Source organism: Amyelois transitella, chromosome 10 (genome assembly GCF_032362555.1).
Source record: "Amyelois transitella isolate CPQ chromosome 10, ilAmyTran1.1, whole genome shotgun sequence".
Taxonomy (NCBI): domain Eukaryota; kingdom Metazoa; phylum Arthropoda; class Insecta; order Lepidoptera; family Pyralidae; genus Amyelois; species Amyelois transitella.
The window spans coordinates 7,964,728-7,991,972 of record NC_083513.1 but is presented as its reverse complement, the minus strand read 5'-3'; the positions used below and the strand labels follow the sequence as shown (position 1 = coordinate 7,991,972).

General features: G+C 32.9%; 1 protein-coding gene across 2 annotated transcripts in view; it reads right to left on the bottom strand.

Moving 5' to 3' along the window:
* The window catches only part of LOC106136403 (cadherin-99C), a 142,249-nt gene that overhangs the window by 49,289 nt on the left and 65,715 nt on the right, over window positions 1–27,245 (bottom strand). The window contains exons 1-2 of one of the 2 annotated variants that reach the window (XM_013336945.2): window positions 8,392–8,631; window positions 7,862–7,920 (exon numbers count right to left, since the gene is read on the bottom strand). The gene's annotated coding sequence lies outside the window, so the exon portion shown is untranslated. Of the gene's footprint in view, window positions 1–7,861; window positions 7,921–8,391; window positions 8,632–27,245 lie in introns of those variants that run through there. The other variant, XM_013336946.2, reaches the window with a different exon arrangement.

The window sequence follows — 27,245 nt, the reverse complement described above, 5'->3', positions numbered from 1 at the left end:
ATACCAAATGGAGCGGAAGACCAGTCTCTTTTATTATAATTTGAACTCTCAATAAAAAAAAGTTTAACTGAAGCGTGCCTAATGTGTCAGTCATGGCAACTAAGTCGTCAAGCAGGTGGACGAATTAATATTATGTCTTAGTACGTGTTTTAGAAATTAAGAGGTAGGTATGGGGTATACCTGATTCTGATTAATAAAATTGGATATGTAAATGAATAACAGGAAATCACTACGATGAAGCTACTAAAAAAGTAAAAGGTATCTTGAAAATTTGAGACAAGTAATTCCGAGAATTAGCTGTCGGTAAAAAATCGAAAATTCGAATAACTACTAACTAAACTGGTACTAAAAACTCTCCTACAGCATTAAAATCAGCTTATTATTTGTGCTAACAATAATAATTATTTCCTTTTTCGGCAATTATCTCAATCTTAAACTGAGAAGGTCGCAACTCCACTCCATCCGGTACGGGACATAAATCTTTGTCATAATAACGGCCGGGACAGAGTACTTGTCTAGATTTGGAATACAAACGGAATGCGGCTTAGATACGATGTGACGAAACTAAGGCCGAGTGTTCGAGGCTAGTTAATATTAAGCCTTGGATACAATAGGGTTTAGCACTATCAAAGGGCACATGAATAATTTAATTACATTTCTATGGATATGATAATGTGGGTTCGGATAGATATGCGATATCAAGGAACGTTGTGATGTTAGGCTTAATGTATACGGCTGGGATAAGAGTATGAATACGGATTTCCAACTGGATTTACTTATAATGTCTGTTACCTCAAAAACAATAGAAATAGTGCCCAGCTGTAATGTGTATACTAGAATTTGCCCGCAATTCCACCTGCGAAAAACGAGAAATCCTTTGTTGGTGGACCCCTAATCCACATATGGCCTTTCAAGGCCAGTGGCTTGGTCTGTGCGTTAATATATATCACTCAAACTATCAACTTCTTTTTTGACATACGTAAAGATAAAAGTAAGAACATTAACAGTTCAGTTTAGAAATTCTAACTTCTGTTGACGACGGAGAAGTTAGTTAAGTAAAAATAAATTAAATATATCTACGGATTTCAATTCACTATTTGAATCTCAATTCCATCACAAAGCCTTACAGTTGAACCTTTGTCTTTTAAGACTTAGCTCTGTCTACCCCACAAGAGATATAGACGTGACTGTATGTATGTATATATATCTTCGTCACATTAGGATCATTTGAAATAAGTTTAGTCTTTAAAAATGGTAGGTAGATAAGTCATAACCCGAAAATCCGGATCTCCCAATTACAACCAATAAACATTAATTAGCGTTACAAAGTATCGAACCGGAAACTCTGTACACACACGTCAGGTGCTAAAACTACTACACCAGTGGTCTAAAATAAAACCTAATTATATACTACCAACTCATATACACCTGCCTTAAGGGACTATACTGGTAAGGTATGCCTTATACGCTGTAATTGTTTTAGATTATGTGTCAGTCAAACACTACCATGGAAATATAGTTCTTATCAAGTCAATTTTGAATTCCTTCCATACTACATTGTCATTGTTAAGAGACTTATTGATATTGGTTATAATAAATTTAACGTGATTTGTGATCAATAATATTATGTGAATAGTTATAAAAATATATTCTGTTCATTTTGAATCCAGTGACGTGGATGTACATTTCTGTCATTAAAATCTTTTTAACAATGGGAACATTGAAACGGGAAGGCCAAAAATAAACGAATATTGATCTAATCAGGAGTGAAAGATCAAGTCAAGACTACCCGTAGCTAACATTCTCGCAAATAAATATTAATGAAAGTGGATGAAGCAAGTGAAGTAAGTATGCAAAGATCGTTTATAGTATCGTGGCTGGAAAGCCGTGTAAATAGGTAGTTATGACGCATTTGAACCCATCATGTGGAGTGGAGTTGGTGGTATATTGTCAACTGGTGTCTAGGAATGGACTTTCAATTTCATATAATATTCATACTTTGCTGGGAAACTACGGAAGCCTTATTGAGACAGGTGCGACACACACTTGACCTTCAATTTCTTTACCATAATCTGAATTGAGTAAATAATTTGAATAACGCAAACATTCAGATGTTCAGAGTTATCGAATGCAGTTATCATTTATTCCAGCCACGATCATATTGTAGGGTTAAAGTGATCGTCCATTTTAAATTCAAAACATATGACAGTGGTTTAGCAGTGTTTACAATATATGTATAGGATATGTTAAATGTTAATACACAACATTTTATATATTTTAATTTTCAGCAAAAGTTGCAGTTTATGTTTATAAAATAAAGCTTTATTTCTAAATATTTAACGTTACATCAAATTATATATTGTATCTTAAAGGACATTTAAAGTTTATTTTAAAAGAAATATTTTCACGTCTTAATCGTTTGTAGGCAAGATCAAAATAAGGGCTCTTTTATAAAATAGCATTCAAATATGACGAAACACTAGGTAACGTTAAACCTTGTCTCTATTACCTGTTTTGCTAAATATTTATTTAACGAATGTATTAACGAGAAGACACAAATACGACTCAACGATTACTATTTAATCCGTCCCTACAAAAGCGTCTCTTATTCATCACTATCCCTCCAAAACGTACATAAAACATACTTTAATCCCCGGCATGCCACCCGCCGCGCTTGGCCCACCAAGCAAGTGCATCCATATTATTAAAATCACTTATTAAGAGGGCATGCTATGAATCATTTGTTTCCAACAACTTGACCATAGAATATGGAATAATATTAGACATGCAGAGAACCTGGCTAGTTGAAAGATGTAGTCTCTGCCTACTTACCGAGAAAGAGGTGTGATTTTATATATAGAAGAGTTAAATGTCACGGCGCAACTAACAATATCCACCCACCATCAGTCACCAAGACGTTTTCATCTTATTTGACAGCTTTACAACTGCGCAGAAAACTGCGTGCCAGACGGCGACTTCTTTTTATCGAAGGCTAGACTTTTGCGCGTGAACCCTAACCTCTTTATTTATTAGTGTAAAAATGTGAATGAACTGCCTTGTGTCACGCGCTAGAAGCAACCTTCTTAATTAAACTTAGTTTTGCTTTTCCGGATCTTTTATCTAATAAAGGTCTGCCAAACCATTCCACTATATAGTTAAAAACTAACATGAATATCACCAAGCATTGAAAACAACAGTGGAGAATGCAATTCAGTAAAACAGTCATGTAAAAAAAGGATCATAACCTTAAAATTATAAACGTTAAGCATAAAACATATTGATTTCTTGAGAGATAATCTATAAGCTTAAGCTTATACAACTTCACTTTATAACTATCAAGTGATAATTGCATTTCACACAATTTACGCGAACAAGAAATAGAAGACCTGAATAGCAAACTTTATAATTATAAAGTGTTCATTTTATGAGCCTGATTTTCTATTAGTTCATTATAATAAAGAATTTTATTGCCATGTCATCAGTTGAATTTGAAAGACGCACTTATCTTCTCTAAGTATAGACCAACCCTAACCAATCCCGGTATAAAATAAATTGAATAAAGATAGTTTATCCAATGTAATGGTTAAATTCATGAATATTTATTGCATTTAACACATAAATAATTTTAGTTGGATTTTTCTAATTATGTTGAAGTGTTGAATGGTTATTATTACTTTACAAAACAAAACCTAATTAAAAAATAGCGATAAAACTTTACAAAAACCGTTGTTAGTTTTTATTTTAATAAATAATGTTAATAAACCAATTATTATAGAACTATGATTTAAGCACTGTTATCGGCGTTTTAACGTGACATAATCGTTTGAATTCAATATCCCACGATAATTCGATAAATGGTATAATCACGTAATTATTTGTGACGTCATCTGGCTTTAGGAATGGTCACGTAGGCCTTTAAAATCACGTTTTCTTATAAATATTGTAATGTACCTGATCTTACTTGGTTGCATTAAACTACGTGCAGGAAAGGTAGTTAAAAGATTTATGAAGTCTAAGGCTTTTTACATTTAAGTTTTGTTCTAATTTTCAAACCTCAATCGAATAGTTTCTTCTCAGTCTCTTATCGTTACGAGTGCAAGCTCAGCTGCTATTATTAGAGCTCGGGATTAACATTTTTTTTTAAACTTTATTGAGCTTTAAAGAAAGAATAATTGAACTTATTGCTAAGAGCATTCTCTACCAGACAACGTAATCATTTCAAACCACCTGTTAGCGACGCGCTATTTTTGAATAATACTTAGTTTTAGGCTTAATGGTTTCATGTCTTAATATGATATACCTGTGTTTCAAATTGTAAAGTGTGATAATTGTAATAGGTGTAAACCGTTTTTGTCACAATAAATAAATAAATAAATAAATAAATAATGTCACTGTCACAACTGTCAATGTTATTTTAAAAAGAAATATCATGTATTGTCGTTAAAAAGTCTGGTGCACTATGGTTCCTTGTACTTTTGTAAATTAAAAGAAACCATTGTTTGTTTATGGGGACGCCCACTTCGCGCCACGTTCAAATTTCGAAGTTGTCGTCTCGAGTCTGCGGAGAAACTAGTGCGCCTTTTTTTGCTCTCCGCGATATTTTATTGTTTATCACTAAAATCAGTGCCAAATATAGTGTTATTTATAACTGCAACGTGTTACTTTTCCTGGCCTGATCACCCGTCGTCTTCACCGCCATTCAAAAAGTTCTTTAATTATTCTTGGCATTCTTGTTTTAGGCGATGGGCTAATAAGCTATTACTCAAATCTAGTTAAACGTGGCCTTTGCTAAATTTTATGACTTCTGGTATTGTCTACCTCGAAAAGGATAATTTTGGGGTAGACAGTGCCAATTATGATTAGGTAATTTATGTACAAAATGAAGTCAAGCATCAAACCTATGGAAAGTAAATCTATGATACATTACTTTCAGTTTTAATTTATCAATAAATAAATTGTTTACAAATTACTGCTTCCAAACTACTTCGTTATAATAATGATGAAATCAATTTTCATTTGACATTACAATTTATTCACTTAAGTACAATTGCGTGTTCCTGAATATCAAATTTCAAGCGAGATCTGCCACATTAATTTAATGGCAAAAGGAATAAATTAGAAACGTAACTATCTTAATTATAAATGTTTCAACATGATAAATAAAGTTCAGGCGATGCCGTGGGCGTAGTTTGCAGAATCGATTACATTACGATCACTACTGATCGAGTTGTAAAAAGTATCGATTGTAATGCACATGATTTATGATGATACTTGAATAAAACAAATTCATTTCTGATTAAGGTTGATTTATATCTTTGCAGGGTTAATTTGCTTTTACATTAATTTTTCCTGCAATGTACATTTTCGGATCTCCTGCTGTGAATATAATCGTTGGAAGCGACTAGCGGATAAGGGCCAGTTCACATCAAGACGAGACGTGACGACACACATTTTAAAGCTCTGCTAATTTTCGTTCCATAGGAATTTCTAGAAATCCTCTTTTAGTATTCCCATGTATGTCGTAAAAGGCGACCAAGGGCTAGGCTTATAAACTTGGGATCCCTCTTGTAGGCAATGGGCTATCAACCTGCTACTATTTGAATCTCAATTCCATCATAAGGCCATACAGCTGTACATAGCCTCTCAGTCTTTAAAAAACTGTTGGCTCTGTCTACTCCGCAAGGGATACAGACATGACACATTATATATATGTATATATTTGTGTATGTGTAATAAGAGCGTGGGCACTGTCAAATTTTGTCGTCGCTGATGCCGTACAAGTGTAATAATTATCAAACGATAAATAAGAACATTAATTTATGTTCTTACCATTCAGTTGTACACGATCAGTCATCACGATAGTTGCTAACAAGCGGCAATGACACACAGTCAGGCAAACTGAATCTTGTCGACTGTTTCAAGTCTCATTTCTAAAGATAACTGTTGGCACATTTTGCTTGTTTCATTTCCAGAGCTAGAAAGGAGAGCGACAATGAGTTTACAGCTAACAATACTTTATAAGGATTTTTATACATACATATAATCAAGTCTATATCACACAGATCCAACAGTCTTTAAAAGACTGAAAGGCCACGTTCAGCTATTTGGCTAAATGATAGAATTAAGATTCAAATATTGACAGGTTGCCAGCCCATCACCGAAAAGATGAATCCCAAGTTAATAAGCCTATCCCTTACTCGCCTTTTACGACATCCATGGGAAAGAGATGGAGTAGTCCTATTCTTTGTCCTATTAGTCCCGGGAACCACACGGCATCGTATATACAAATTTTTATTTATGGATGATCGAAAAGGCAAGTCAAGAGTAGTCTTTACTTTACCGACGAGCTTGAACAAAGATGTAGAAAAAGCGACAGAAGTATGCAGGGGTCGTGGCAAACGAAAAGGCAGTCTCTGACTACCCTTCCGGGTAAGAGATATGTTTTATGTATGTGTCAAGTCATTGTATACAATGTGTTATTGCGATAATTAAGTAAATTTAGTTAAGTAAATCTATCATTAATGTCTTCTTCGAGGTGACAAATATTTTTTATATAAATTCGATTATTCTGTTTATAAAATTTCATATAATTTTATAACACCTTTTTCCTGCTTCAAAACAGTTAGATACAAGGATTGATAACAAAAACGGAGTTGCTTATATGAATTATTTATACTTGGTGTGCGTTGATGTCTTTTCAAAGAGACTTCTTTAAGTTCCATCGATTCACTCTGAGAATACGTACATACTCGCTGTTGTATTTCATAAAAAATGGTTAATACACGTAACTAATTAACTTAAATACAAATGACAATTTGGAATGAACTAGGTTAAATAATAAAAAATTGTAGCTATTTCATTGGAATCAGTGAAATTTACTTCTAACGTATACATTAAAAAGCCATTTTAATATATCAAAATTAATATAGACGCTAATAAATATCACTCTTACAGATATAGGGAGGTAAAAAATCTCACGTGTAGCTTCAGGCAGAATAAATAGGTATAAGAGATAATTTCAGGTTGCCTAAAGAAGGAATCCCAAGTTTACTAAATTAACCAGATCGACTTGAAAATTTGAAAAACAAAAGAACCACTACCTGTTTATTTAATTTTATATGTATAACATGAGAGATCTTTGAATAGCTTATTTCAATTAACGATACAAGTTACTATTTTGAAAAAGCTAGGCTGGTACCCGATTCATTTGTCAGGATATATCAATTTGAGAGTTAGGCCTTGTAGATGGTTATCTAGAATCTAGCCAATTAAGCCCTGCAGACACATCGTTAGTATTTATTTTGTAACCGCTCATCTAATTGAGATCTCGCACCCACTCGCCTAAGATAACTGATCTGTATTTAGTCTAGATACCTTGCTGAAAAGAGTAACTGGATTTTATAAATGTAACTTGGTTTCTCCCGTTGCTTCGCCCGTTTATAACATACATATATGTATATAATCATGTAGACAGAGCCAACATATAGCCCATCACCTAAGAAGAATAAAGAAGAATCTCAAGTTATCCCGTTTTTTCAGCAGTCATTTAAAGGTAAAGAAGCCTATGTTTGACTTTAGATTATTATTTATATTCATACTCATAAAAATTAAATCATCGGTTTAGCCGTGAAAAAAAATAAAAAAGCGAAAGACTAGCATTATAAATATGTTCATTCCAATTGGGTTCGAACTTATACTTGGATTATCAATAATATTATCACGAATAAAAAAAACTCCAACAAGAAGCATTAAACCTTGAAACCGCATAAATCAACGTTAAATCGCTAACACCTACTAACTACGCGTGGCGGATGGCTAAATGGCGAGAACTCTTATTAAAATGGGAAATAAAAAGACTCACGCGGCTGTTACTCGTTCGCTGTATTCGCATTACTCAGATGATCCGTGTCAGTTGGACGTCTGAAACAAAAAACGTATACGTGTTAATTGATGAAACCATTTAAGTGAATAATGATTGCGGATATATAGCACTGTGTAATTATTAAATTGTAGGGAGAAAATATCAATACTCACAACGGCAAACAATATACAAATATTAATGTTTGGCTTTATGTTTCTAGAGGAGATCCACGATTAAAGTATTTTTTTTTATTATTGTTAATAACTAGCTGTTGCCTGAGACCTCGCTTATTGGGATATAATGGTATTACATTCAAGGGGTGTTGTACGGTAAGTCACCAAAATTAATTACAGTATATTTATTGCCCAGACTTTAAACTATATATTTTTTTAATCACTAGACACAATTTAACACTGAACATTTTATTATATTTACTAAATGACTGTTTTTCCAACAGAATGATTACTAAAACTAACGACAGATGGTAATTATAAAACCAGTTTTTCATTGATAATAAACATAAATAGTACCTTCGTTGGTTGTATTTCATAAAAGCACTTGCCGACACTTCACAACACAACACAAGCACAAAAAATAGGCACTACACTAACACACAGAAAATCCCGACATCAGACCGATAAGGTTTCAGATGTGATCTTTTGAATTGCATCACAGGCCATAGCACAAACCACTGACGGTGTAGAAAATAAACAGGTTAACACTTCACATTTTAATTTTATTACGACACGAACAAAACCGAACGCAGGAGACGCGACCTCTCCGCGCGGCCAACCGGCAAGTCTGAGTATTTGACAGGTTGGAATACGTTCGTGAAAGGGCCAGTTATATCTTGCAGTAGGTTTTGTACCTATATTACCACTAGTCTATACCTCGGGTCTGCTCCCAACATTGTCCGCCACAATAGCGATTGTGAGAAAGAATGAGACAATAGGCATCGCAATTAGCACTGCCAATTATTTGTTTAGGCATTGTTTAGAAAATACCAAATAAACAAGTGATGTCAGCTTTAATTATTTCTTTTATTTTTGTTTGTAAATTATTGGATTGACTATGGTTTCAGCTTGGCAAGTGAAGTCATTAAACCTTTTGTATAATTACAATCAATATCAGCAAATGCAATGCATTGATATGTTATTAATAAACGCTAGTTATTTTCAACACTTATTTGCATTTTCTAATGAAATTTGTAGGTACTATAGTTATATACCCCAAATAATAGGCCAAAATTGTTCTATAAGTTTTTTTTTTACTTACTTATATTGTTTCACCTAATAATTTAAAATACCACCTAATATATAAAAAATATAATAATCACATACTCCATGTTTCGTTATACGCCCTGTACGGAAACTCTTAAGCTGTAATGAAATGACTTATTATTTTGTTATTTCCTGCAAAGAAAACAATAACGAACATCCGGATCCTGTCGCTTTCAATCCAAAATCTAAATTATATCTCTAGGCTTTTACAATATCAAGTGAAAAACATCATAAATACGCGATTATCGGATTCAGAAGTGCCCTCGACAAGTACCTACTGTCAGGAAACATTGATTGTATTTTAATGGTACGTGCATGTAGGCTGGGCCTAAATTGACCACTCTATATTTGGATGCGGTCAAGTCACAACTCTTTGGATAATTAGATGTCGCATTGAATTCAGATTTACTGCTATTCCGTAAGCGCACAGATATATAAACTTATGTAAGAGTATGCAAAACCTGGTAATCCTCCCAATGCATATTTATAACGTTTATCAGCAACGTTATTCCGTGGAACTACCGCATGTTACATAATATTAGAATAATCGATAAAATTATTGTAATGATGTTGTATAGCATCGGCTTTTAGCCGGCTAATCGGGCAAGTAATCGCTGTTTCTTAATGTGTTTTATATGAGCTATTTAATATTGCGACTGCTTTTAAGAATCTTTGGTGGTCCGCTTGTTTTACAGAACTTACTAATGTTGTCGCATTAGGAAGCTAAAGTTAATTCATGGACACTCCTTGGGTAGCCACTAAGTAATCGTAACGGCCACGAGAACGAAAATAAAGAAACTAGGTTTACAGTCAAGCGTACTGGAAATTTTGACGCATATCTTTTAGTATATATTATATACACTATGTGCCGTGTGGTTACCGGCACCAATTAAAAAAAAGAATAGGACCACTCCTTCTCTTTTCCATGGATGTCGCAAAAGGCGACTAAGGGATAGGCTTATAAACGAGATATATATAGGTATGACTTATATTGAGATTCTTCTTTTAGGCGATGGGCTAGCCTGTCACTATTTGAATCTCAATTCTATCATCAAGCCAAAAAGCTGAGCGTGGTCAAACAGTCTTTTTAAGACAGTTGGCTCTGTCTAGTCCGTAAAGGATATAGACGTGACTAGATGTATATACACTATATTATGTGCTCAGATTTCCGACAGCTAATTTGCGAAACAGCTTCGGCTGAAGGCTCATAAAATGCAAGTTACAATTTCATCCCACAAAGGCACCCTTGCACTGATGGCAAGCGGTGGGCGGCTGCTAACCGGTAGTATGACTCACAATTCGGACGGCCGGATTGCGTCAGAGATATAGGCTATCAAAATGTAATGGACGCATGTTCGTAAAAGGTGAATAAATGTTCTGTTCTACCGTGAGAATTTTATCGGCAAATATTTGTGAGGTGAGCTTTATTGCTTTCTCACTCTCGCTTATTTGTCTGTTGCAACTTCAACTGTTATGTTTGCGTTGTCAGCATTTTTTTTTCTGAGATTGCCAACTTTAATGAACTTGTGGTTCTTCTTTTAGGCGATGGGTAATAACAACAAGCTGTTACTGTTGGATCTCAATTTTATGGCGTTTGGTTCTGTCTACCATGTTAGAGATAAAGACGTGATCATGTTTATGTATGTTTTTATTAATTTCTTGTACGCAAAATCATAAAACTTATATAATTTGTGAATTTATTTGGTCTTTAGTTTGCGCCGTCAATAAATGGCGCGTCTTTTAATGACTTCCAAATCATATTTCGTAACAAAAAATTGAAATCTAATCATCATATCGATTACTGTTACAAAAATCGACGGTAGAGTTTTTAAATTTAAATAGTATTACAGACTTAATTGCCATATTTTTTGTAGTAGGTATGTATTGATGAAGAACCTCCGTTTGTACCGTTACGAAATGGTGGAAGTGTTTATAGCAAATAATTATTGTAATTATGTTGTAAGTTATATAAAAATTAAAACTAAAATTAATTTAATATAACACCACTATTTATCTATGTACTGTTATGTACACTATGAGTTATGGTATAATCATAATATAATCTCTAGGATTCAATTTCCTTTTTGCTAACAAATGACAGTGGAAGTTTTAATTTTATTAATATTTATTACATTCGCTAATATTGATATTACGTATATTGAGTATCGTCGTTTACACATAATATGACATCATATTGTCTGGTCATATAACTGAAAGTACGGTGACTGGCCATCTTAAACAATTGAACTTTCAAAATCGAAACTTCGAAATCGATTTAAGTTTCGATGTAGCGAATCGTGTTGGTGACGGTAGTAAACATATAATATAAACATCTCATACATAACCCGTATAAAACACTGACGGAGTTTCACTTATAACAATACTGGTAGTTAAACTAATCTCAAATAAAAACCTTTAGTAATTCATTCTTAAGTATATCGTAGATATAATTTATTATTTAAATTTAAGAAAAATATGTATTATACTAACTGTTTTTAAAAGAGAGAAGTAGATGAAGATTATTTATTATTTATTAAATTAAAATTGATAATTATTGGGGTAAGGGCACTGAAAAGGATTACTATTAATTTTTTAATTTAAAAAACCCAATTAAAGTAGCAATGTCAATTAAAATATCAAACTACATTAAAATAATCACATCTCTTAATAGATACGCAAGTTTCTACGAGTAGTATAACCGTTAGAAATCAATCATTCCCTATTACAGACAAATTTTGCGTTTTACTGAAACTCCCACGAAAATGTGCATACATATTTAAAAACTTATTAAACTATACGAGACATCAAGAATCAAAAGTTTCAATTTAGCTTCCAGTCACTGGCGTCTTTATTTTTTATCATAGTGTAAGTAGAATAAAAAAAAAACATAATAAAACATTTCTCATTACAGCGTTTGACTTTCGCCGTCGACGCGTGGGCGATGGGCGTGGCCCGCTCTTAAATCGGACAAACATACACGAACAGGTTGAAACAACTGAATAGAATTGAATCGGTAATGTATCGATGTGGCACAGTCAAGTGTTATGGCGAAATAATTTTACTAAGTATAGCCAAGATATCTACTTATCTTTTTTATATACGTATATATAAAATAGGAGATTGACTGACTGGTTGACTGACATATCGACGCGCAGCCAGCACTTGCACCTAAGGACTTGAAATTAGGTATGACAGTTGCTTTTGGAGTTTAGGGGTTCACTTAGACTGAATTTCCAGAAATGAACACAGGAATGGAAATTAGTAGGATTTTTCGTTTAAAACTATATTATTTATTGACCTTTAAAATACTGTTGCTGTTTCAGTTCTTTCTGATTTAAATTTAAAATTGGTTTATAATTTTATTTGTGTTACTTGAAATGAAATGAACGTAACAAATTTTTCGCCAACATTCCTTACATGGTCGCAAATTTTTCGCAACACATCTTTGGAGTCACATACAACGGTTACTTTAGGAACATGAACACAGTGACAGGTTATACAACATTTAGTTATTAGCACGTATTGTCTTCAACAAGCGATTGCTAAATGCCCCACTTCTTAGAACAAAGGACCAATTTCAGAATGGAAAGTCCGTTGTGATTTATTTTGTCAAATTTCTTACAATTCCTTATAACTGTTTTATTAACCAGCTGAGCGTTGTGTCTTTAAATCGTTTCCGAACGTATCGTAAGGGGTAAAGACCTGATGTTTTTAACCTACTTCTAAAAGGAAGGAGGTTCTCATTCGCCGTGATCTCGCGTTAAAGGTCTCAAGAACATTTTCTATTTAAAGTCAATTAAACTAACCATCAAACCTGTCAACTTATTGTAACTCTGCATTTCTATTACAGCAAAATTAACTGCATGACACAAAATATCTATATTTAAATCTTTAATAAACACTCAAGCCCAGTAAATTAGTTTTAGTTTAAACTATGACAAATAAAATTGCAAAATAATACTATTGGTTGCATAGCCGGTGGCAGTTACAACTTGAAATACATCTTATGCCTAGCCTCATATAAGTACCTTTAATTATAATCTCACACATCCTGAATTAGAAGAAACATAATAATGGGTAATAAAAGCACTGTAATTGTGCTTTTATGTTATTACCGACTAAATGTTTTTGTGATATAAAAAAATATATAATTGCATCTTTATACGAGTACTTACTCTAGATTTTCTAAACCGTTAGCCGATAAAATCTTCCAAGTTACAAGTATCAATACGCAAGCAATACGCAAAATATTTTATCCTAATTTTCAATTTTACTACATATGCTTTTGCATTTAAATTATTTCATAATCGCACCAATTAACCAGAGGGGTAGGCAGAGACTACATCTTTCCTCTTGCCACAAGAACAAATAAGTAATCTGTAACCAATTATAATAAACACAGTTAGTTTTCTGATGTTAGCTTCTAAAAGTTAAGTACAAGCAGTACCGACTAAATGAAAGTTGTATTCGTGTGAGAATATATTGGCAAATAGAAAATCCATTCACGCATTTGTTGACTTAACCCAATATTCATTATTTACTTTTTACCGCAGTTGTGACTCACGGCCGGAGATCATTACGTTTTGTAACCGTGCTTCAAATTAAAAGCTATTTCCCGGAAGAATAATGTTTGTGAATTCAATAGATTTCGTACAGTACCTACCTTTTACTGATCACCAAACATTTGAAGCCTTAAGATTTTTAGGCAGTGAATAGGCATAATATGACCTTGTGTGTACTGCCTAAGACCTCATTTTGCTTATTATCAGGCAGAGTAAGGTTAAAATTACTAAAATTTCTTCTAAAAACTAAAAAGAAAGAAAAAAATGAACGAAATAATAACCCTCTTGACATAGACGAGACGATAAGTAGGCAAATGTCATTTACAAAGTGTCTATTTGGACAGATTTTTTTTAAACCAAAATTCTCTTCGTGGCTGAATACCGCTCACTTTTATACACGAAGTTGTATTCCCTCGCACGCCCTTTAGATTGACGCATAGGAAGCTGAAAGGTTGATAACTCAAACAGATAAGAAATTTAACACGCTGTTTGACAAGACTAGATAATTAACAAGGCAATACAGTTTTAATGACTATTCTTGAAGGGAGTGTCGAAATCCATGAAGTTGATGCAACTAAACAACTTGAGAACTAAACAAATTATGCTTTGAGAATATTTTTCACAAAACATTTCAACTGAATTTAATTTTCTATGGACAATAGTAGACTCACTGCTTTCCTCACGTATTTTGATTTTCTTGTTGATAATATTATGTGAATTAATTACTACAATTCAAAAAAGAACGAATAAAACATTATATAGGTATAGTATTAAGCATCCTATAATGAAGATAAATTTCAAAAACAATAAACATAACAATGCAAATAAGGCGGCAGTAAAAATGAATGATGACTTCAAAACAGATAGTATAAAGAAAGCAAATCATTTCGACGAAGAAAGGTTTACTTTACAACTATAAATTACACGAGTGGAAGGTAAGTAAATGGTTGAGCTGAACAAAATGAACAACAACAGAAAACTATCCTTATATAAGTGCAATAAACGTGATTGCCTGTAAAATGTGAGTCTCCCACGTCGCCCCGACCCGCCGCGATGGCATTTGAAAGCAAGTAAGCTATTTGGAACATCTGCAGGGAAAGAAGATCCACGACTGGTGGCCTTTAGTGTTTTAAATATTGTGTAACACTGGTGCTTAGGTGGGAGACCAGTAATAATATGAATATACAAACGGTTTTTCAAGATATATTTTATGATGCAAAAACCAAAATGAAATATAAACATGAATTTCTGTGAAATCCCAATAACCTAAATAATAGTAAGATGTAATCGATACTGTTATTTGTTACGGCAACTTCTGACTGCGAACGACGTAGGTGCGTTTTAAAAGTACATATTTAACTAGCTTTTACCAGCAGCTTCGCCCGCGCGAATTTAGCACATTTTTAGAAGTATTTTAATTTTATATACCAGACTCTTAATTTTATATACGCAAAATTTCAAAAATATTAGTTCAGTAGATAACACGTGAAGAGACAACAAACAAACAAACTTTCGCATTTAAAATATCATCCAATATATTGTTTTTACAAATAAACTCTTTCAACATACTAACTTTGAAAGAAATTTTATCTTTTAGCCATTAAAACTCAAATACAGAAAACTTTAAAAAGCATTTAAACATACATATAAAGAAAGTGTAAGTGTTACAAAAGCTACAAACCAACCGAAATAGCAAACTAACGGGCAGGTCGTGGAAGCTGCGCACGCGATGAATCGCAGGTCTTAGTTCAACCCAGTCAAGGTCCCGATGATGCCGTTATCGGAACAACGTCGTCACGAGATGCGCTTGCGCTTGATTCATGTTCGAGTTTTCATTGTTATCTGTTAGTACAAATGAGGTCTCGCGTCGTGTTCGACATCCTTGCTTTAGTACACCTTAGAAGCCAGCAATTGTTGGTTTTTCATCATTAGTACAAAAATAAATTGTAATTTTACTGGTATTCTTGTGTTGGCATTTATAATATTTATGAGCAATAAGTCAGGTCTCACATGTTTAAAAGATCTCGGCTGTGTAGGATCATCTTAATCAATTAGTTTCATAATTATTTGCATACTGCGTATGTATTCATCCATTTCTTGTTTAAGGTACACTTGCAGAAAACAGTTTTTTTTTACTTTCTAGCAGGTATATAGTCGTTGCTCACAATTTATCATATTAGTAGATACCAACATTGTCTGCGTCTGAACTTATCCTATAAATTAGAACTTTAACAGTGTCTGCCCTCTGACCTTTAAGGACTAAACCAACCCGAGCTGTCTTGCAACAGTTTTTATCAGCAATTGCATTATCAACTCTGTCAACAGTTCAAGCAGAAATGAAAACAAACCCTTTGAAATCACGAACTGCATTTAGTTATTATCCTGAACTGAAGCACAGATTACTGATCGCTTCGTGATTTTCTTGCCATGCTGGTAAATGAATTGGCATGAATCGTGAGCGAGTTAGCTGACATTGTTTACGAGTTTTGCGGAGAAAAAATATTTGCCATTAACAGCTATATATTCTACGTCGCTAAAATAATAAATCGATTGTTTTAATTAGCCAAGTATCCTACTGCAATATCTTACCCAAGAGAAATTAAACGCACAGACAGTTATTAATGATTTGTCAGTTGTCAAAAATATCCGGTTCCACATGAGAGTAAATTCTGCGAACCAAATATAGCGGTTGATCTGATAGCCTTCTATGTTAGAATACCGACGATAATGACTTGAGATTAAGATCGTTTTCAAACGAAATTGTAAGTGGGAGAGCGACTTAGACTGAGACAGTACCTTTTTTAGGTTGTGACGATTAGCATGTTGGCAGTCGTCTCGTATCGCGATTAGTGACGGTTGAAAAAATTCTTAGTAAGTGGCAGATACAGATGCAAAAGGATAGGTTTAGAAGTGATTAACTTTTGAATATGTTTTGTAAGCAGACCTATCTTGAGTAATCTTTTTAAAGTGGGTAAATTGTATAATTTCATTAAGGATGTTTTTTATTAATTGAAGCTTCAGATGAAGCTAAAACTAACTTGAGGATATCTTAAAATCGTCAAATTCGACAATTTTAAACAGCGAGGCCAAATAATTCGAGTTTTGGTCAAACACGAAACTGTAATGCCACTGGTTACGAAAGTCACGCGCCTTGTTCTAAGCACATTTGAGGGCAAAAACTTCGAATTTTACCGGATAATTTTGCCATTATAGTACTGAGTGGCGAAACGAAGAACATTTTTTGTGCATTTCATTCGTCATCGAGGTCAGAGTGCGTGATACAGTCTAAACGCTTTAGTTACGATCTTTATAAAGTGAAAAGGTCTGTCCTTGGGTCAAAAGGTAAAGTGGAGTAATTCATAATGTTTTTGCTCTGGTTGCAATATTTTGCTTAGTGAATACAGAAAGTTAAATAACGGGTTCAAGAACCAGATGTCATTGGAACTAATCACCTCCTCGATTGAATGATTTAACTTCACGCTTTCTTCACCAATAACGATACGTGCTGTGGATTACTTTTACTATTTTTAATTGAATGATTTGTACATTGACGTTTTTAAGGGAAACCGTCGATTCATAAAAAGATCTCGTTGAACGTGACTCTTTACTTGGAGAACTTCCGTATTATTCACCTTGTTATCAGATGTTCTTATATTTTACTCGAGAAGAACTGGAGCTAAAAACACTGTTACAGCAAATGATGAGAAGTAATGGAAAGTTACTTGGAAAATCAAAAGTGCTAAGAAGAGATTTTTAGACATTTTATTTTTTAAGTTATTTTTAGTATGGCACGCGCGTCGCCGTTCTTATCGCACAAAAAACTATAGCTATCCCGTTTCAAGTCATAATAAAAGAGAAACAGGAATAGTTTTTCGCGCGATAAAAACGGCGTCAGGTGTGCCATGCCACGGGGGCTAAAATGGCATAAGCTTTTTCAAATATACAAGAATACGAACATCTATTTAGGTATCCGTCTATTGCGTTACTGCTTTATTTGTATTACAATTTAACCTTCAACTTAGAGTAATTACATACCTCGAATTACGGACACTTTTAAAACGAAGGTCGATATTTGTTCGCTTATTATAGTCGTTTCATCAAGTATTAATAATAGAGCATTTTATACTGAAGTATATATTTCGTAATACGATAAAACTCTTTAGATACAAATGGAACTCCAATTATGTATATTAATACGATGGGAATATGCAAGGTTGTATTAATCTAATATTAATTTAAGTATTGCGTACAGTAAGTGCACTAAGCTTTGTGTGTTATTTTGAAATACAAGTACAGAAGTGATGATAAAGATAATACCAGGGTCAAGAATAACTTTGTTACTGGGTACAGTCAAAAATTGAGAGTGAGTATTGATGATTAAGGCTACAAGAACATTAATGGCACAAACAAACAATTTCACTACATCAGCGTGACGAGGCAATGCTGTGATTTGAAAGTAGGTATAGTGTCAAGAAAAGGGAATGCTTAAGACAGTTTGGTGATTTGGAGAGGATGAACGAAAGCAGGTTGACTAATGTACACCGAGACCGATAAATGGAAACGTTGGATGGAGTGATTTTATAAATGTATGAAATATAATTCTCGCTATTAAACGATTGGAAGCTCAGTCGAACACACAAAGTAGTGCGTTGGCGCATGATTTATTGTCACTTTAAAGTTCTGGCCACAATGTAAAAGCACATTTAAGCATCATGTCTTAACCGAGTTGGTAACAAACCACCCACTGAGACAATCTTTGAGCAAGTTTCATTCAACATTCTATACTTTGAAACACTTCCTACGTGTATAGCAACATTATAAACGGTTTTATAACAGTCAAATTACTTATTCTGTTCGATTCAATATATCTCATACAACATCAATATAAGAAAGATATGAATTAGTAATTTGTATTATTCTACTCAAACATTACCTTCACAAGTCGACACTTTAATAAACCAATCATTAATTACACTTAACAAACAATTAATTCTGTCACTATAACAAATAAATGATTCGAGTCAAAATGTATTATTTTATTTAATAAATCATATAAATATATATTTGTGGCGCTATCTTTATTATCAAAAGTAAGATAGTTAATAACACAAATAATTATGAGCCTCTAAATCTGTATAAATAGGTATCAACCAAACTGATTAAAGTAGAAAAAACCTTTGTTAGTCATATGGTAAGTACTATTAATAATACCTAAATCCTACCTAGGAACATAATGTAAAAATTTTCAATGAAAGATCAATTAATTCCACAGAATACTCGTTTAACGTCTTGCATCTAAAAGCTAAGCTCATCAAAACACTACAATCCCTATAGAAGATGACAAAGATCAAAAGAGTATTAGAAACGGCAAATGTATAAAGGAAATAGCACTTTAGTAGAAAGGAATGCCCATAACTCATGTTTATACACACGGCCACAATAAGTATTGTTCAAGAAGCGACCATGCAAATAAGCAATACACAATAGTCCTAAATCTAGGCTAGCATCGGGCGATAACCAAATAAGGTACTGGACACGGTATAAATCATAACAAGGATAAAGTACGTAAACGAATTCAGAGGGCTGCATTTCAGTAAAATGTACAAATGTTCTGTTAACTGTTTATCGGGCAGAAAATTTCATCATATTATTGTATTTGTTTATTCATCGTTTTATAGCTTACGTAATATGACATCATGAATCACTCCGACTGTTGTTAAAAATAAGGTATCATCACTTTAGGTAAATAATAATGATAAATATTGCTTTTTAACAATATAAATACATACCACATCAATTGAACTAGTTCCAAAGTTAAGTCTATTTCTTTTCGAACTCTTCACCACGATATGCAGAAATATAGTAAACCAAGTTAATCGTAGTGGAAATTCTCATATGAAGAAATAACATTAAATAAAGCACAAATTCAACCAATCCAAGCACTATAACTCAGAACTGTGAATATAATCTTCAACTATATTGTCAATTTAGTCAACAACCGATAACATAAATTAAACTTTGATCTTATCTCAACTCCCGGGTTTACTGGCTCCTTTAAGGGAATAAGGCCAAAAGGGTCAGAAAGGGAGGTCAGCGTAATACCAGATGTCAGACACATTACCGTAAAGGAATCCTGACAGTCAGACAATATATCTTGGGAGATAGTACCATGCGAATATAATTTAAACAGGGCCCAGGCTAAGTTTGACAGGCTAGCTTTCACACTAAGAGATAGATAATCTAAGTCATGCCAATTTAACTGTTAAATAGCTTTTAAATGATAACCAGAGAAACAAGTCTACATTTTCATTTATCTAACCCACCTGAACCAGCACGACACGTCTCTAAGAGTAAAAACATATTAGATATTCTGCTATAACGAACAAAAATAAAGCTTGATCTTCAACGATAATTTATTATTCATTGAAATTACTTCACATTATTTCTCTAAAATATCTTCTCAGAGTAGTTTCTATTGGGTTTGTTAAATATCTCTTTAAAAAATCTATTGTTGGATTTGATTATGATCTGTTGTTGGAATAATAATTATTATTTATAGGAAACTGACAGAGGGTCTTAACTTTTGAGTTTCAAATTTAAAAGTTAAAACAATGACGGTGAGAACATAGATGATCAGGATTATTGAGCATTTCATATCAAAGCGGCTGACTTACGCCTACTCGTTATAAGAAATGTCGGAATAAATGCTGTGATAAATACTGGATATTAGGTGTAACTAGGGTTGTCTAGACTATTTTATTTTAACTATGAAGAATAGTCACAACTAGTTGTATGGTAGGTAGGTACCATAGAATTATTAAATTAACTTGCGGGTAATATTGCTTCTTTTGAACATAATTTAATTTATTATCCTCAAGACTAAATTAACTTAAAACCAAGTCGAAATGTAGATACTGCTGCTAACAAAGAGAAAAAAATCATGATTATAAAAGAAATTTTTTAATGAAGGAAGTTAATTCACATAATTATATAGAGAGTGACCTACAAGAAAAAATAAACGAAACAGATTTTTTTTATAAAAAAAGTTATAGTTTCAAATAATGTTTGACAACAATAAGAAATAAATTGTATCCTGTGTTGATATAACGATGAATTCCGGTAATTTCTTAGTGCATTTTTTCACAGGTTTAAATTCTTATCTTTTGACCAGCTCTTTTATTTATAAAAAAAGTTAACAATAAAGAATAAACGATGAAAAATATAAAGCAGCCCTGCTTGTAGATGACTATTGTGCGTTCCGATGCTAAGTCGTTCTCTTTGGTTTGAAACAAACGGCACCGTAAAGTGTACTGATTGCGCTACGGACGTCGATAAATATTGGGTAAGTGAAAAAGGGCCGGACTGAAGTTATGAAAGTTGATTTAATTCCAGTTTCATTGCGATTTAATAACTGAGAACATGTTGTTTATAATCGTTGAATTGTTAAGCGTTTCCGATGTTATAGCTCCTGTTCGTGAATAGAGAGAATGAGACAAGGTATCTGATTTCGTTCAATTAGGTAATGTTTTTAATTATTTTATTTTACTAGCGTCCCGCCCCGGTAGGATTTATACATATAAATCTTCCCCTTGAAACAGTATGTCTTTAAAAAAATGCATTTTTTTAAATAGAGTATTCAAGATCATATATACATACATACGAAGGGACTGTTGCGGGAAGCGACATTGCTTTACACTATTTAGTAATAGTGATATTTCTTATCTAACAATTTACTTTTTCGTTGTCGACTATTGGCTCCTTCTACCCAGTAAAGGATAACCAAGTAGTGATATTTTTGTATTTCTGCTTAACTATATTATTCTTAATTTTTAGACGATGTTTTTCGTTGGATTACTTTTATGGTATCTAACACAAGAGCGGGTTCAAAGCCGTCCATGGTATGGGAACTAGGCCAGGAAAAAGAATTCACAAGAGATGAATCTTCAATTAACTTACTATGAAGGCCAAGGACAACTTGTGTTTCTATGTTTAATGGCTATGATGATTGTTACTTAGGGCTGACAACCTAATTTGAGCCTGTCAAAATAGATAAATTTATCTAGCTGTCCCGGTAAACGTTGTTTTGCATTTTGTAGGTATAAAAAATAGATGTCTCAGATTTACTCAATATGCTCACATAATTTCATGAAAATCGGTCAAGCCGTTTCGGAGAAGTACAGAAACGAACATTGTGATACGAGAATTTTATATATAAGATTAGTGTACCCTAGACTACATAAGGAACTTACATGCCTGATTTCAAATTACTAGCGGTATTGGCTGTGTTTATGTTAGTCAGTCAGTTTACTCTTGTATTAATTAATACCTAAAGTAAGAAGACATAAAGATTCTGTTTTTATGGATTCAAAATTGACATACTCTATTTCATTGTTATGTGGTCCTTTTCAATACACCTTCTGTAATTAAGATTAATATATGAAAGAGACATACAATTACCCCATCAAGGAAATGTCTAAGGTCCACCTGACTTCTTGGACTCTAATAGAGCTCGTTAGTTTGTAATTTCGCCAAACTAGGGTTACCAGTTTAGTTTTCGTACTATTTTTAGTTTTAATTTACCTATATGCGGTGCAATAGAAAGAAAGACGTCGTACGTAAATCTTAGTAGAAAAAATACAGAATAAAATTAATAACACTTTAATTTGGCAATTTAAACTCGCTACTATTAGTCTTTTGATACAGGAAAATGTCAAAAACTTTAATTAGAAAGCACGCAGTAATTAACTTCCTTTTTTTAACCGCGTGCAAACTCTTTTATTTCGTCAATTGTAGCTAAATACATCTATCTATATGTGGTATAGTTTCTTCCATTTGCCATTATATCAGCATTCCTTATAACAATAAGTTACTTGATTAGTAACAATTCATTTATGCTAATGCACTTGACAAAAACCATCTTTTATACGTAAACCTGCATTTCTACTTCTAAACCGGTCCAGTTAACTTGAATGATCTACTTGTTGATTTATTGCATGTGGCAACCCTTGTTGCCTTGTAGGCGGCACTTTAGGTGATATTAGGCCGCGTTTACATCGCGCCGTGAAATATACAACAGTTAGTGTGACATATACTTTACGATTGTACATAAGCGACCAAAGAGGGATTCATTTTTATTGTCCCTTCACATTTTTGCACAACTCAGCATCTTTAATTTCCAGTTTATTGTGAAACCGTCCAGAGTATAAGAAATTAAATAACACTTTGAAAATCAGTTAGTCAGTCAGGTACAGGGGAACCTGACCCATTTTGGATCATGGTTCCATATTCAATTGCCTGAATGTGTAGGTTTTCGGACCAAGCTTTTACAACGAGGTAAAACGTCCCCGAGTTAGTAACAAAAATAATACATAACTAAAAAAAGGGTACCTAATTATTCATCATTATGGTACAAGCCCGTGATAGGACTCAATAAATATTTATTGTTCACTGAATCTAACGGCAATCAGCACATGGAAATCGCAAATTGATTCATCTCATATTAGATTAACCCTTAACATTAGATAGTCTCGCTCGATATGCAAATAAATGCGATATCTTTCAAAGGATAAGAATAGCATTTACATTTAACAACGAAAGTCCAAGCAGAGAGATAGTTTGGTACAGCAAATAAATACATTTGATATTACAAAAGCCACGGGAAGTATTTTGAGTACATAATAAATAATAGTTTAAAAAAAACTAAAAAACTACGCTTTTATTGCTAATCAAACTAAAAAATAGAAAATAAAAATTAATGACAAAGGAATTCAGTAGTAGCAAGTCGAACAATCAGTTATAGTCAGTTGTAGTAGTAATTACCTCGGATTAAAATTATAACAAAATTAAATTTATTAACAAAACAATTTAAATCAGAGTAAAAAGCGTGGGGTGCCTGATGTAGTAAATATGAAAATCATTCTATTAGCATATATTTATGACAAGAGAGTTATGAAAATGAAGTAAAATGCACCCCACGCTTTTTACTCTGATTTAAATTGTTTTGTTAATAAATTTAATTTTGTTATAATTTTAATCCGAGGTAATTACTACTACAACTGACTATAACTGATTGTTCGACTTGCTACTACTGAATTCCTTTGTCATTAATTTTTATTTTCTATTTTTTAGTTTGATTAGCAATAAAAGCGTAGTTTTTTAGTTTTTTTTAAACTATTATTTATTTTCTATTTTTTAGTTCGATTAGCAATAAAACGGGTAGTTTTTTAGTTTTTTTATACAATTATTTTTTGGAAGTTAACACTTCTGGTATAACTATCTTACTAGAAAAGACTTTCGCAACCATGCACCCATCGCCGGAGGTTTTCACAACTAACTTTCTTAAAGTTATATGTGGCCTGATTGGATTAAATTTCATAATATTCTCATCATCATGATTCTTTTTAAGGCGATGGGCTTGCAACCTGTCACTATTTGAATCTCAATTCTATCTTAAAGCCAAATAGCTGACGATACAAGACTGTTGGCTCTGTCTACCCCGCAAGGGATATAGACGTGATTATATGTATGTATGTATGTATGATGATTGTTAAACCCAGTTGAAAATAATTTTATAGTGATAAATCACTGTTAATAATATTTTTGACTATCCAGCAAACGTAATAATTTTCGATTGTGGCCTTGCCAGGAATCAAACCACAAGATTAAGATGCAGATTGATACAGGAACAAAAATATTTCAAACATACCACCACTGCCTTTACAACCAGGAACGCAACAAAGTTTATCTGAAGACATCGTGGCACTTTTGTTGTAAAATCTGTCTTTCACAAAAACAAACACAAACTTGGGACTCCTATCTCAAATAATAAGGTACTTTTTACAGGAGTCCTATCTCAAAATATCTGCACAACACAGTAAACACAGTCAGAGTCCAATCTCAGATGATAAAATCACACGAATATCCGGAAGAACAAAGCTCGACTCAACGGAAGATTCCAAACTCCAAATAACGACAAGTTATCAGCACAAAACAAAGTGCAAATAGGTAAATACACAGGCACCGGTAAAAAACAACAGAAAGAAAGTTTACAGGTGTTCGAATCGAATTCAATCAAAACTTACTGCAAAACTTATTTGACATAAATAAACTGTCACTCATTTGCCAAACGAGTATTACAGTGTTGCTATTATAAATAGGCAAAAGATACCTAATGTTAATTCAAGAATTGCATTAATATGTTAAATACGTATTAAATATCGCAAAGTTCTGTAGGTAGTAACTTTATTCTTGTATTATTGTAAATTTAGTTGTTCAATTTTCATTTATTACTTTTGTTTTATTACTTATATATTTTTTATTGTTTTAAAATATTCTACTAATTCTACTATTGTTTCTAATGGTAATTCTAAATGGAGCAATGCGATGAAATAAAGAAGCCTCAGGTTAATAGTAACATTATATGGAAATATATTACATCTCTTTTTGACTCATTATACGTCAGAACTTCTTGGTTTCTTGTATGGAGATTACTGGCACTGGTGCTATCTCTGTCTCTCTTACTCTCATACGAAGGATCTAAAAATGAATTTATTAATCCTGGCAGTTTTAATAAGGATAATGAGAAACTCTTATCAAAATATTGCATTGTCATCGGTCCTTGATACGTGTGCAAAGTTCCAAGTTGATCAGACGTTTAGAAATCAGTGAAAATTAAGCTCAAAGATTCCGTTACATACATACATACATACATACATACATACATACATACATACATACATACATACATACATACATACATACATACAACCCAAGCTAATAAAAGCGTAGTAAAAATACAAAAAAAAAAAAAAGCTGTCATAACTTACATTACATATATTTTACGCATACATCAACGAGTGAGCGCTCGATGACCACGGATCATTGTAACATGATTCGATACGTCTGAGATAAAATAAAAGTATGTTATGTGCGTAATTACTTATAAATAGTTTAAAGCAACGCCAAGTTTAAAAATCACATAATTTAAAATGTTTATTTAACTTAAAACTTATCAGTACAACTTATTTGTAACTTTAATCTTTAACATTGTCGTATTTATCGAAATATCTCTTTTATACTCGTACTTTACTCGTTTACGATAACGTAACGTAAAGAATACTTATTTGTAAAGTAAGTAACTTAACTTAACTTTACAAATAAGTATTCTTTTGAGATTGTAAAATACTTATTGTCAAAAACCAAACTCATAAAAATATGGCACCGGTTTTTGTGCTGCGATTAACAAATAATATCGTTTCAATTCAATCTTCATCGAGAAATTTATAAAAACTTCAGTTAGAAATACTATTTATAACGTAACTGGACTTTTTATTCATTCTGCGAAGTCTTATTGCCTAATTGGACCAATTCGCAGGCAATTGAATTAGATCGTTAACTCGCAAAACGATAGTGATACAGACGATTGCGAAACAGAAAAAAAAATACTAGAAAAAATGACCTGGAATTAATGCGCTGGAATAATATGCCGGTTGTAATCGATAAACATGCCAATTCGAACAACTATTTGTAACACTGTCTAAACTATATAATCACTGAATTAAAAATTAATTAATTCATTCATAGTGTGAAATAATCGTTTTTTCTGCCTTTTTGAAAGTTTGTTTTCGTATTTAAGGAAATCTGAACTTCTATAGTTACCTTTCTGATCACCTCAAGTTTATCTTCGGCTTAAAGGTTTAAACTTCATTGATCAAATCACATATAAATATAAACAAAAATATCAAATGAAAAAAATGAATTCTATCTCCATGATGAATCATAACAAACTTACACTTGAAAGCAAAATTTCCGTTATAGATTGAAGCAGCCGTAATAACTAATATAATAATAGCCGACCACATAATGACAGTGCGAGGCGTGACGTACTCGATATCGATATAACGGAGTTTACGCCGGCCAATTTCGCGAGCACGCCCACTGCGAAAACTGACGTTATTTTCTAACATAAAGCGCAGAACACACCTATTTATGCAGCACAACTGCCTAAATATTAATCGGATTTTTTTGTATTCATACCGAGTAAGGAATATCTTTGTTGTTTGATTTTAAATGCCTACTATTGAGAGCATAATTAAATACATTACAGACATATATCACTTTATCCCTTCGAGGACTTGATCAACGAAATAGGACCAAAAGGCTGAAAGATGACGTTGAGTTGGTTGGCTTGATGATGGAATTGAAATTCAGATAATGACAGGTTGCCTTGCCTTCGCCTTAAAGAATCCAAAGTTTTTCAGCTTTTCTTTCCTAGTTTTATTTGTATTTTTTTCACTTAAGCGAGTTTAATCTTGGGTATCATGACAGCCGCACATAATATAATTAGTATATCCATTACATCGTTGATTATTAGCAATTATAAAGCATAATAGCATCTAATGCTGTCATTTTCTAAAACAAAATGGGCGCCATCGAGTCAGTAGCGAAACGTGAGCGATAATTTAGCGATAGACCAAACGGTACTAGACAATCGGAGATCGTTTACCTATCGCTTATCGGGAATCGCCACGTTCGGAATTTAAA